This window comes from Perca flavescens, chromosome 15 (assembly GCF_004354835.1).
Source record: "Perca flavescens isolate YP-PL-M2 chromosome 15, PFLA_1.0, whole genome shotgun sequence".
NCBI lineage: Eukaryota > Metazoa > Chordata > Actinopteri > Perciformes > Percidae > Perca > Perca flavescens.
The window spans coordinates 29,381,542-29,388,828 of NC_041345.1; the positions used below are offsets into that span (position 1 = coordinate 29,381,542).

The 7,287-nt window shown below is 42.7% G+C and overlaps 1 pseudogene; it reads left to right on the plus strand.

Annotated features, from left to right (window-relative positions):
* Positions 1-2,969: 2,969 nt before the first annotated feature.
* Positions 2,970-3,847, plus strand: LOC114569084 (uncharacterized; annotated as a pseudogene).
* The last annotated feature ends 3,440 nt before the right edge of the window (positions 3,848-7,287 follow it).

A 7,287-nucleotide genomic window follows, 5' to 3' on the forward strand; every position in this document is an offset into this window, starting at 1 on the left:
TCATTACGTGGTCTTTCACACTACTCGCTACCGTCGCTCTTAATACTACGTCAGAAAGTAAAACTACAGCAGCTTACTAAAGTAACCGCTAACTGTAGTAGCTGCCGTTAGCTAGTGAATTCAGTTTGTGTACAGCTGTTAAATTAGCTGACTCAGGCCAGGGCTGCTAAGAGCCAAACCTGGAAAGAAAACCCTCTCAGTAGCGTAATCTCAGTCGAAAAACTGGTCTCTGCTGTGTTTGGTCCCATCAATCTAGCCGTGGTCACCGACACCAAAAGCTCCGTTAACGAGTAATGCCGAGCAAATTTGATGGTGAAGGGTGCTTTTTGGTTCCACTTGTAATGCCTAAAGCTAGCTAACCAATCAAACCAACGAAAGCAACAAGTAGGGAGGCACTTGTCACTTCGCAGATATTGATTAGTATTTACAGTAGCCAAGAGCGCTGAATGTGCGTTAAGCTGGATTTCCGCCAGGCAGTTTGAGAGCGATTCAATCAGATTCAATTCATTCCGCCATGCTAGCGCTTTAGCTAGCTGAGTCAGTGTCGCCAGACTGGGACTAAAGCTTACAACAGGGAATGCAATAACGTTACCGAGATGGTTTCCTTTCTGGTTTCAGCTCTTTGTAGCCCACGGCTGAGTCAGCTAGCTAATTGGACAGCTGTAACGTTACAGCTAACCGAGCTTACTATAGTTAGCAACAAGTTAAAAACTCAATAAATCACTTCTGTACTGCATTCACTGTCGTCAAACTGTTTTTTCTGTTACTTCCCTGGAATATTGCACATGGATTTTCTGCCATTAGCGAAGTCTGACTTTAAAATCAGAACTGCAGATATTTCATCATAAAAGGCCATTTATTCTAAATTTCAGGTATTACTGGTTTGATATGTGTTGTAATAATTTATTAGCGCAACAGTTACTCTTTAACCTAAACTTTCTTTGAGGTAGAATGAACAAAATGCCAACCATAGAGAATCGCTCGGTGTAGTCAAGTCCACCTTTGTTGAGTCCAAGACAAGTCCAAGACCATGACTAGCTGAGACCAAGTCAAGACCACACCCAAAGAGGTTTGAGTCCAAGTAAAGCCTGAGTCCAAATGAGAGACAGTAAAAAAGAATCCTCTTCAAGACCACTTATTGACCGGTTTATAATTAATGTGATGTGAGAGACAGTATATCTTCTTTTTTAAGATGATCATTTTGCTTTATTATTTGTTATAATCAAAAAGAAAGTGCAGAGTAACACACTATGGGATCAAATTAGCCATATTATTTCCCTAAAATATAAAATGGAAATGTTCCCATTCTTAAACGTATTAGTTGTCCTGAAGAATTCATAGCACAAAGTGCTCGCTGACATTGTGTCTGTGGGCAAAATGACAATGATTGATAACTGATGATTTGACAGAATTTTTTAGAGATTACTCAAACCGAATAATCTATTATCAAAATAGTTGGTGATTAATGTAATAGTTGACAACTAATCGACTAATCAAATCGAAGTGCGGTGGTGGACTGTTAGCTGGAGAGGTGCCAGTTCACCACCGCCCAGGTGCCCTTGAGCAAGGCACCGAACTGCTTGGGGCACCTGTCCATGGGCAGCTCCCTCACTCTGACATCTCTCCAGTAGTGCATTTATAGGGCATGTGTGTGCATTTCGGCCCGGGGTGTATTGTCTGTAACTGTAACAGAGTGTAAAAATGTAATTTCCCCATGCGGGATTAAAAAAGTATGTCTTCTTCTTCATCTTAATCTTTACAGCTCTAGACTTTGGGCGACTGTGACTTAGGTGGTAGAACGGTCGCCTACCAATCGGAAGGTACTCCAGCCTCGCTACGGACGACTTTAGACTCTGTTGCTCCCCTCAAAAAGAAGACGATGAAGCAAAGGAAACTAGCACCTTGGTATAACTCCCAAACTCGCAAATTAAAACAAATCTCGCGAAAACTTCAAATTAAATGGCGTTCCACCAAACTGGAAGAATGTCGTTTGGATTGGCAAGACAGTTTGAAAACCTATAGGAAGGCCCTCATAAATGCCAGATGAGACTATTGCTCATCATTAATAGAAGAAAATAAGAACAACCCAAGGTTTCTTTTTAGCACTGTAGCCAGGCTGACAGATAGTCACAGCTCTACTGAGCATTCTATTACTATAGAGTAGTGACAACTTCATGAGCTTCTTTAATGATAAAATTATAACAGTTAGAGATAAAATTCATCACCTTTTGCCCTCAACTTCTAATGGTTCATTTAACCGCTGGACTGCTAAGAACGGCAAGACCTGACATAAACTTAGACTGCTTTTAGCCTATAAACCTTCAACAACTACTGTTAAAGGTCTCTTAAGCTAAGCCATCTACCTGTCTTTTAGACCCCATCCCAACGAGGTTACTTAAAGAAGCGCTACCCGTGGTTAACACTTCATTACTAGATATGATCAATATGTCTTTATTAACAGGTTATGTACCGCAGTCATTTAAAATAGCTGTGATAAAACCTCTTTTGAAAAACCCACCCTTGATCCTGAGATCTTAGCCAGCTATTGACCTATATCTAATCTCCGCTTCCTTCCAAAATCCTTGAGAAGGTAGTCGCCAATCAGTTATGTGATTTTCTACATAGCAATAGCTTATATGAGGACTTTCAGTCAGGATTTAGAATGCATCATAGTACAGAGACGGCACTGGTGAAAATTGCTAACGACCTTCTAACTGCTTCAGACAAAGAACTTGTCTCTATACTTGTCTTACTAGATCTTAGTGCTGCATTCGAATATATTGACCATACCATCCTGCTACAGAGACTGGAACACTTAGTTGGCATTAAAGGAATTGCACTAAGCTGGTTTAAGTCCTATTTATCTGATCAATATCAATTTGTTAATGTTAACGATAAATCCTCCATAGGCTAAAGTTAGCCATGGCGTTCCACAAGGCTCAGTGCTTGGACCAATTCTATTCACCTTGTATATGCTTCCCCTAGGCAATATCATTAGGAAACATTCAATTAATTTTCATTATTATGCAGATGACACCCAAATATACCTATCAATTAAGCCAGACGAAACCAGTCAGTTAACTAAACTCCAAGCATGCATCAGAGATATAAAAACATGGATGACCTAGAATTTTCTGATGTTAAACTCAGACAAAACTGAAGTGATTGTGCTGGGCCCTAAATACCTCCGAAACTCATTATCCATAGATATAGTTACTCTGGATGGTATTGCCCTGGCCTCCAGCACTACTGTCAGAAATCTAGGAGTTATTTTTGATCAGGATATATCCTTTAACGCCCACTTAAAACAAACCTAAAGAAAAGCCTTTTTTCACCTTCATAACATTGCCAAAATTAGGAACATCCTATCTCAAAACTATGCTGAAAAACTAGTCCATGCATTCGTTACTTCCAGGCTGGACTATTGTAATTCCTAACTATCCGGACGCTCAAATAAAACCCTTTAGACTCTCCAGCTGATCCAGAATACTGCAGCGTGTGTTCTGACAAGAACTAAGAAAAGAGATCATATTTCTCCTGTATTAGCTTCTCTGCATTGGCTTCCAGTAAAATCCAGGATTGAATTCAAAATCCTTCTCCTGACCTACAAGCTCTAAGTGGTCAAGCACCATCATATCTAGTAGAGCTCTTAGTACCTTATTGCCCCACTAGAGCACTGCGCTCCCAGAATGCAGAGTTACTTGTGGTTCCTAGAGTCTCTAAAAGTAGAATGGGAGCCACAGCCTTTAGCTATCAGGCTCCTCTCCTGTGGGTCTGGGGGGCAGACACTGTCACCACATTTAAGAGTAAACTTAAAACTCTCCTCTTCGATAAAGCTTATAGTTAGGGAGTGAGGGAGTTGCAGCGTTAACCTAGACCGGTGGTTATAGTTTTAGACTGCCGGACTGAGCTTCTCTCTCCTCTCTCTTTCCATCTGTGTGCTTCCATGTTCCAGAAATCCTTGTTACTAACATAGCTCTGGGGAGCTTATTCCCCGGAGTCCATACTATGTATTCTTTTCGCCCAGCATGTTTCCTTGGAATTAGGGTGGCCCCTAAATATGGTTGCAGCCTGTCGCCGTGGTCCTGCTGCGCGCCCTGCTATGACCTGTTACACCTGCTACGCTCTGCAGTGCCCTGCTACGTCCTGCTGCGTCTTACCTCTACCACCAGGGGGCCCCCAATCGAGTGTTGTTTTTTCCTCTTAAAATTCGCCGACGGTCCCATCTGGGCTCCCGTAGTTCCGAATGGGCCCAGCCCTCCCCCCCGTGCGTTTGCCATGGAGATACACAAACAACATGGCAGCGACAGTGGCTAATATTTGTTATTTTCTTAACTACTTGTTTCATTACTTACTTAATCGTAATATCCGCCGAAATGACGGCAGCTCATTGTGCTCTGTATCCGGCTCAAGTTACTACGAAGGAGCATGCTACAGGTAGGCTACACTCATGAGACCATGGGATGTTAATGTAGCTACGTTACTCAGCAACAGGTGAAAATAGGGGCAACGTTGCTCGACTAAAGTCAAAATGAATTGAACTTTTGCTGAAGAACCTGAAGTGAACCTGTATGTGTGAAAACAGCTTTATCTCACGCATCCGTTTAGTTGTTGAATATATAGCATAATTATATAATTTGTTGAATACAGCATAATATCCTTTTGTCATTCTTTCACGGAGGGTGCCCCCCCAATACAATGGTAGGGAAAACACTCAAACCAATATATATTTACATAAAATTGGCATGAATAATCATAATTGTGTGTGTGTGTGTGTGTGTGTGTCACTTATTTGTCATCTGCATCAGCTTAACTAATTGATGTGGTGTTGACTTGGGGACTGGGAAAGTTGCTACATGTATCAACAACAATGTACGCAACATTGTGGCTACTAACTCTCCCAGACGGGTGGACTTGGACTTAGTCGGCTGATTGTTAACTGTTAATAAGCAGTTAACACGGGCGGGCTATCGGTCAGGAAAAAAAATCTAGATATGCATCCCTATTAGGATAAATAGAGAACATGAAGTCCTGTGGGATTGAACGTGTTGTTTGGCCCTGAAGCCTAAGTAGTTGCATGAAGTCACTAACTTAATAAATCAAAAAGCAAAAGGCTATGAATCTGAACAAATTTAGGTATTGCCCTTCTCCAGCTGATCCATCCCAAAAATGCACCAGAATACAGGAAATCACATCTACCAAATTCAAAATTTTCTGGGAGAGCACCCCCAGACCACCCCAAGCCGTTTGCACCCACTTTTGCACAAATGGAGTGGGGGGTTCATAATAGTTCATAATCCGTCACTGTATTCATTTATAATGTAACATTATAGTGTGACATTTGTGTCAATAATTGTCAAGCACAGGTGACTCCGCGTGGTGGGACAGGGGCCCCCAAATCAAATTCTGCTTAGGGCCCCCAAAAGACTCGGGCCGGCACTGCTAGACCTACTCTATCTGTAAAGTGTCTTGAAATAACTCTTGTTATGAATTGATACTATAAATAAAATTGAATTGTTTGATCCCTGGCCTATCATGTCTGAGGAACCCAAGCTTGGACCCAAAAGTGCAGAGTGTGGAGGCGTGGAGGCAGTGAGTTTATTTGAATGAAAAGACTTACAAAGAACAGTGTCCTGAGGCAGGCGGGCAGGCAGGCAGGCAGGCAAAAAGGGAAGTCCAACAAAAATCTAAAAAACCACTTGAAAAAACTAGAAGACTAGGAAAACAAAACCACAAGGAAGAAGGCACGCAAGGGAGGCCATTAGGAGAAACAACGATGAATCGACAGCAGACACAGAAAGCAAACAGACTAAATACACAAGGAAACGAGGGTAGTAATGAGAGACAGGTGACATGAGGGCTGAGGAACAGGTGGAACACATCAGGGCGGGGCAGACAACCACAGAGGCGGGAAAACACAAGGCAGGAAGTAAAACAAGACATGACACAGGAAGCAAACAAAAATACTTCTAACTGCTAATTGCAGAACGTCTGCGGATCCCGCACACGGCAGATAGTGCGGGACAGGAAGTTGAGCACAGAAACAAAATAAAACTTATGGTTAATTTTCAAAATAAAATACAATTGTTGTTGTTGTTGTTTCCCCTCTACTCCTCTGGATGGAAACAAACTGTTGTTGGTTTTGTGGTTCTATTCTACGTGAATTCGCGAGATCTCGTGGGTCCAACTACAGTTGTCAGTCATGCCGTGCCGCAACAAATCCGGACTTGGTGGGTATTGATGGATGGCGGAGCACGGAGCCGACACGCAGCGGAGCCGGTCCGTAGACGTTCTGCATTCGGTGGAAATCCCCAGTAATACATCCCTGAAACAAACTGAGCACCCAGGAGGAAAGTAAAAGGTTGTATATAAGTTGCAGGTTACATTTTCAATGTTTTGAACAAAGGCCCGCTCCATTTTTCCTTTTCAGTTTTTGCGGGTGCTTCTGCTTCTTCTTCTCCTCCGGGAAAACACGGTAGTGTTGCATTGTAGTATACGGGAGTAGTATGTAGGGTACATCGTATGTACACTCAAATTAACTGTGCATTGTGGGTATTTTATAGTGGACTATATGGAGAATGAAATTAACCATGTAGAATTTGCAAACCACTACAAAATGCTCATAGCTGTGTTTGAAACACAGCTATGAGCTTCTCATTTCGCTTAAATTGCCTCCTCGACTCCCTCACTTGAGTCATCGGGTCTTAGTCCCTCCCACTGCGGAGGCACGGGAGAGCGGAAAGGAAATCATGGGAGGAGAGAGGAACCGAGGAAATGTACTTTTAGAGGGATGAGCCGTCGTTTCCTCTGAAGCGCTGTCTGGGCAGATTTAGCCATGGCTTTCAGCTGTATGGCTTCCGGGAAGGCTGCTCTCGTGCATCCTTGGCTATAGCTCCTCGGTGATCCCTCCTCGATGCTCGGTCCTTGTGGCAGAAATAAGAGCTTTGAGACGGCCTTCACAGAGGAGGGACAGAAAACTTCCGGTTCAGGACCAAGGAGTCATTGAGCTATCAAATAAGGGACATGGGATGTACCCAGAGAGACTACAAAATAAAACAGGAAACTGAAGCATGAAACATACACAAGGAAGAAGCTAGGAAAACCACACAGATAGAACATGGGTACAACACAGGGAATACAGAAACACATGAGACAGTAGGAAACAGGGAATGAATTAACATAGTAAAACAGGAAAAACTAAATTACAACTCAAAACCACAACCATGCACTTGGCCCTGCAGTCCCATGTCAAAGTGTCTTGGGGAAGACACTGAATCCTGAATTGTC